The 5,747-nt window shown below is 39.2% G+C and overlaps 1 pseudogene; it reads right to left on the reverse strand.

The window, feature by feature from the left end:
* Window positions 1–794: 794 nt before the first annotated feature.
* On the reverse strand, window positions 795–902 carry LOC132534103 (U2 spliceosomal RNA; annotated as a pseudogene).
* Window positions 903–5,747: the final 4,845 nt, after the last annotated feature.

The raw sequence follows: 5,747 nt of genomic DNA on the forward strand, positions 1-5,747 counted from the left end.
TGCTGGACAACATACTCTATGTCCCACCTGAGGAAGATGCATCCTGAAATTAGGGCAGCTTGGAAAGTTCCTACCCATGAACACAGAATGTGAGCTCAGATCTACAGGGTGCAGAGGTCACATAGACCCCAAAGCTGAATATGGGCCCCAGATCATATCAAATCGATGAGGTTTACAGTCAACAATATTTATACACCTTTCCCATTATTTGGGAGCTACTCTCTTCCATGATCCAACTTTCTGGTCCTTTATGCAGCCATGACATCATCTCCCTAGACAATAATTTGGATCCACCTGCATATCAGATGTCGGGCTCAGGGAAAAAAAAAAAAAAGAACGAGTATAGTCATGGGCCCATTGGAATATAATTAAAATAGGCATAATAACTGTCTACAAAATGAATACCCCCCACTCTTCATTTATACTATTCCAGCCTTTAGGTTCATGATTAGTCAACAATTTGTTTGGATTTATATGTTAACTCTTCTTTCAGCCACCAGGTTCCAGATGCTACCAAGATGCTAACCAGACTTCCCTAGAAAGACAACCCTACCACTGTGCCCTGGAACCCTGCTTCCCCAGAACCCGCCCCACTAGGAACAGAGAGAAAGACAAGTTGGGAGTATGGATTGACCTGGCAATGCCCATGTTAAGCAGGGAAGCCATTACAGAAGCCAGACCTTCCACCTTCTGCACCCCATAATGACCTTGGGTCCATACTACTAGAGGAATAAAGAATAGGAAAGCTATCAGGAGAGGTAATGGGATACAGAGGTCTGGTTGATGGGAATTGTGTGGAGTTGTACCCCTCCTATCCTATGGTTTTTGTCAGCGTTTCCTTTTTATTAAACTGATAAGAACAGATACTACACATGATCTTAGCCAAAAGGCTGAGAAGAGTAAAGAATTTATAAATTAAAATAAAATTCCACAGCAGTTTTCCCAAGCTTGCAGATAAGGGATAGTTGTTATTTCTATAACTATCTGTCATTATTTGTATATATTTGTATATTTGTTTCTATGGCTCTGCTTTCTCTTTCTTTTTAAGTTACACCTACACTATTACTACTTCCAAATGAACTTTTTTTTCCCCCTCTCTGTGGGTCCTGGTGAAGTGGAGTTCAATGCCAGGGGATCATTTCTCCCCCACTGGGAGTACGGACCAATAGTCTTTTTAGGGTGCAAAAGGTGGGAGTTCTGGCTTCTGTAATTGCTTATCCACTGGACATGGAAGTTGGCAGGTCAATCTATAACCCCAGCCTATTTCTATCCTTTTCTAGTTGGATAGGGATATGGCAGGGTAGGATGACCCAATCTCCCTTCAGAGAGTGGGGCAGTCCCTACCTTTGCTGTTCTATAGTGAGGGCAAGTTCCTGGAGTGGTCCATGAGGGGGGTTGTGAATATTGCTGATGGAAGTGACCAGTGATGGTGGAGAGAGAGAGAGATCTTTTAGACACCTAGGCCCATCATATATGTGGGAATCCAAGGATTCCCTCATTATGGCACCCAATGATGGGGTGGTCTTGTATAGACCTAAATGAAAACAAAACAAATAAATGACAACAGCAACACACACACACACACACATCATCTTTATTAAGTGAGCCAGTCTCTTGCCTTTATCCAGCTTTTGTAGCCCTTTCTTTATCTGAATAAACTTAGACTTTCTCCCAGTTGTTAAAGCACTGAGTGCTATTTGTTGTATCAAAACCAGGTTTATGATCTCTGTCTTCTTTGGGCCTTCCCACTAGATTACCAAGCTTATTTTGGTTTAAGTTTGATTAGTTAAAGAATTTATGATACCTTTTTTAGGCCCGTATAAGGATCCCAAGCTTAGTAGGTCTAATTCTAACTATAGCACTTTTATTTTGAGTTATATAATTGCTTCTTACAGTACACCTATATCCAGCACCCTAATCACTAGCTGTATCAGTATCTGTACCTTTGTTAGATAACATGACATCTGAAGTGAAACTAGGTAGTCCTTTGTGTTAGGAAAGATCTCACCACAGTAGAGGATTTAGGAGGTTAACATCTCAGACTTTGTGTTTCTGGTGACAATCTGTAGTAACAAGTCAGTAGTGTCAAAATGTAGCATGGCAGCACTGGTAGCATTAATTTAGTTGAGGCTGACAGAGGGAGTATGATGGTAAGGGATCAGAGAGAAGAAACATCAAGAAATAAGGACATAGTCCTAAAGGTTCTAGGACTAGGAGACATAAGGATCTTAAAGAAAATGGAAAGGGTTCTTAGTAGTCTTGGAAAGAGTTTAAAATAGTAATGGTTAATTATTATTGTGACAAAGTTAATTGGGGATTTGCTTTTCTATGAAAATCCAATGGTTAGGATCTACTGTAATATACTTGACCACACTAAGCTCTGTGCCCTTTGGGGGTATTTACTAATCACTAAACCTTAGATACTGGCATGGTCAAATTGTTTTGGTCTATTTGGTCTAAGGTGGTAGGTAACTTATATATTTAAGAAGCTCTATATATATACAAACATATTTTGAGAGCTCCTTGAACATTTTAAGCACAGTGCCAGAATTTGATCTTCTTACACATCTGAAACATTAAATACTTAGGATAAAGAAAATGTAAATACTAATAGCTATGGTCTAGACCATTAGAGAACTTGAAGTATTAAATCTGTTTCCCACAGTCCCCTTCCTGACAAGTTAAATTAATGGTGATTGATGAGACTATAAATTGAGAAGATTATAATTTCACACTTTCCCACCACCAAAGGTCTGTGCTCCCAGTCCCTCATACAACCATTATAGTTTTCCACAGTCTTAGATATGGTTTGACTTTTTGTTTGTTTGTTTGTTTCAAGTTCCTGTGTTCACCTCTCTAAATCCCAAATACTGAGTGAGAACATCTAGTTGTTGTCCTTTAGCTTCTTACTTACTGCATTAATCATAATCTTCTCTAATTCCATCCACTTAATCCCAAAGGACACAATATCATTTACGTTGCTGAGTTTGGTGAGCTCTTTATATATTTTAGTTATTAGCCTTGTTGCAGATATTATGCCCAAACACAAAGCTTAAACCAAAATTATTGTGAAAAGAGAGTAGTTTTATAAGACTAGTAGGCAAGAGAACAGAATCTCTTCAGAAAGTTTTTAAATAGCATGTCTCAACATAGTTACATTTTGATTTCAAAGGACAAGATGAAAGAACTTTCACAGGGATGTGTCAAAAATCATTGTTATTTAGATGCAAAGCAACTAGGCAGAGGAAGATATGCCCCTTCCCCTGGGACTGGCCTTAACAGTTCTTATCTCAAAGTATGGCCCCTGGTGCTGGCAGCTCTCATCTCAAAGCATGGCCCCTGGTGCTGGTCTGCTCAGCCAGTGGGAGGCAGCAGCAGTTGCCTCATTTGTCATCAGATGACAGGGAAATATGAGGGCAGGTTATATTAAGGAATTATACATCTATTTTCTGCTTCAGCCTCTTGTCTGATATATAGCATATAAAGATCTTCTCCCACTCTGTGGGAAGTCTCTTTGTCTGGGTGGTATCCTTTCCTGGCTAATGCCCCTGAGATCATGGATTCAAAGCTGAAATGTGCCCTTCTCTCACCAGCAAGTACTTGCAAGCCCTTTATCCTTTCCTTTACCTTATCTCCCCTTTCTTTTCCTTTCCTTTCCTTTCCTTTCTTTTCCTTTCTCTTCTTTCCTTTTCTACTTTTCTTTCCTTTTTACTTGTCAGGACAGAGATAAATGTAGAGGAACGAGGAATGGATATAGAGAAGAGAAGGAAGAGGGAAAAATAGACTACAACTCTGCTTCACTGCTCATGATACTTCTCCCCCCGCAGATGGGTACTGGGGGATGTTGAACCCTCATTTTGTGGGTGGTAATAAATGTGCTTAATCTGGTGCACCACTGCCTGGCCCTGTCAATTATCTGATTGCTAGGTTCACTCCTTGCTAATCACTCAAACTTTAAGGAATTCCATGCAGACATGCCTTCACAATGCAGTATAGTTGATACTTAGAAAAGAGTATCTTATAGGATTTCATAAACCTCACAGAGCACAGAAATACTTTTCAGATTTGATCTTGCACAGGGAATAATTAGGAATGTGCATCTGTGTTTCCTGGTTATAATACCTAATCTATCTTTTTATTCTAAACTTTTTGATATGGTAACATGACATGGTTGATTTCCAAATGAATTTCCATAGATATAATTACTTGCAAACACATGTGACTTACTACTTTCCTGTCTGATTTGATTTAGATACTATTTCAGTTCTGTTTAAATTGATAAACTGTGATAAAACAATACTAGTTGTCAAATATTATACACGTGTACTTGCTCACAGTTTTAAAGATTATATTGAAGTAGCAACAGATTATATAATATAGAAATTTCAGATTCACATTACCACTGATTAAGAGTTAATATATATCACATTAAGTTCACAATTAAATGTTCAAGTTCATCTTTCTCCATACAGTTGAAGTATCAGACCTGGTTAGGTTTATCTAGTCCTCTTTTCCTTTTTCTTTTTGTAACCACTAATCTGGTTACAGATTAGTAACCTAAGGGGTTACTCTTACTTTATTGAGTTCATGCGCTTGTTTAGTTTCTCCAGAAACTATATGACTTAAATTATATAGGGTCCTCCACCTAACCTACTTTGTTAGATAGTTTGCCAACAAGAAACGGAAAACTATTTGCCTTGAGCAGTTTAAGGAGAGAACCTGGCTGGCTTCAGGGTCTCACCAACTTCCTTCAGAGTAAATGTTTTTAGAAAAACTTATGCTGTTGTGGTCGGGAGGTGGCACAGAGGGTAAAGCACTGGACTCTCAAACATGAGGTCCTGAGTTCCATCTCCGGCAGCACATTTACCAGAGTGATGTCTGGTTCTTTCTCTTTCCTCCTATCTTTCACATAAATAAATAAAGATAAAAAAAAAAAAACTTCACTGTATACTACACCTCAAGCTGTCTATATGAACCAAGAACTTACTCTGAACAAATAGCTCGATGTAGGACACATCAGCAAATAGGATACAGCAGTACAGTCCAAATTCAAGCAACATAATCTTTCGAGAAACTTTGTGGCCTCCCCACCTCTGTTGGTTCCCCATGAACCTCCTCTTTTGTTTTTCCTTCAACCTTACCACATTCCAGATCATCTGGCAAACAATTCTATTTCCTATGCAATAGTTATTATCTGTGTCTTTGAGTAGCATCCCTTTGTTCTAAGTTGTTTTGTCATAACATTGCTGAGAAAAAATAACCTATGAAGATGTGGAAACAACATGTGGCTCCATTTAAGATGAAACAAAAGAAAATCACTGTAAATGTGAGGGGAGACGTCTAGTTAAGAAAAGAGGCAAGAGTCTGCAACTAAGCTACCCAAGATCACCACATGCAGAGAGAGATCCATCAGGACCAGTCTGGAGCCAAACCAACAGGAAAGTGTCATGATGAAGGTAATCCAAGCAAGAGAGTGAGCTTCTGCTTGCTTATATCCATGTATATAAGTCCTTGCTTATATACATTCCCTTGTGAGTGTGCTCTTCCTCAGGCTGATGTCACTCATATGCTAATTGCCCCAAATTCCTTCTGGGGTCACAAGAGGAAGACATCCACAAAATGACAGCATGCAACAACATGGATTCACTACAAGCCATGCCTTTGCATACTGAAACATGGGTGCTCACCTGCTGCACTACCACCTGGCCCCAGGCCTCTTAAAGTTGCAGTTTCCAAGAACTGCTGAT

This window comes from Erinaceus europaeus, chromosome 17 (assembly GCF_950295315.1).
Source record: "Erinaceus europaeus chromosome 17, mEriEur2.1, whole genome shotgun sequence".
Classification (NCBI taxonomy): domain Eukaryota; kingdom Metazoa; phylum Chordata; class Mammalia; order Eulipotyphla; family Erinaceidae; genus Erinaceus; species Erinaceus europaeus.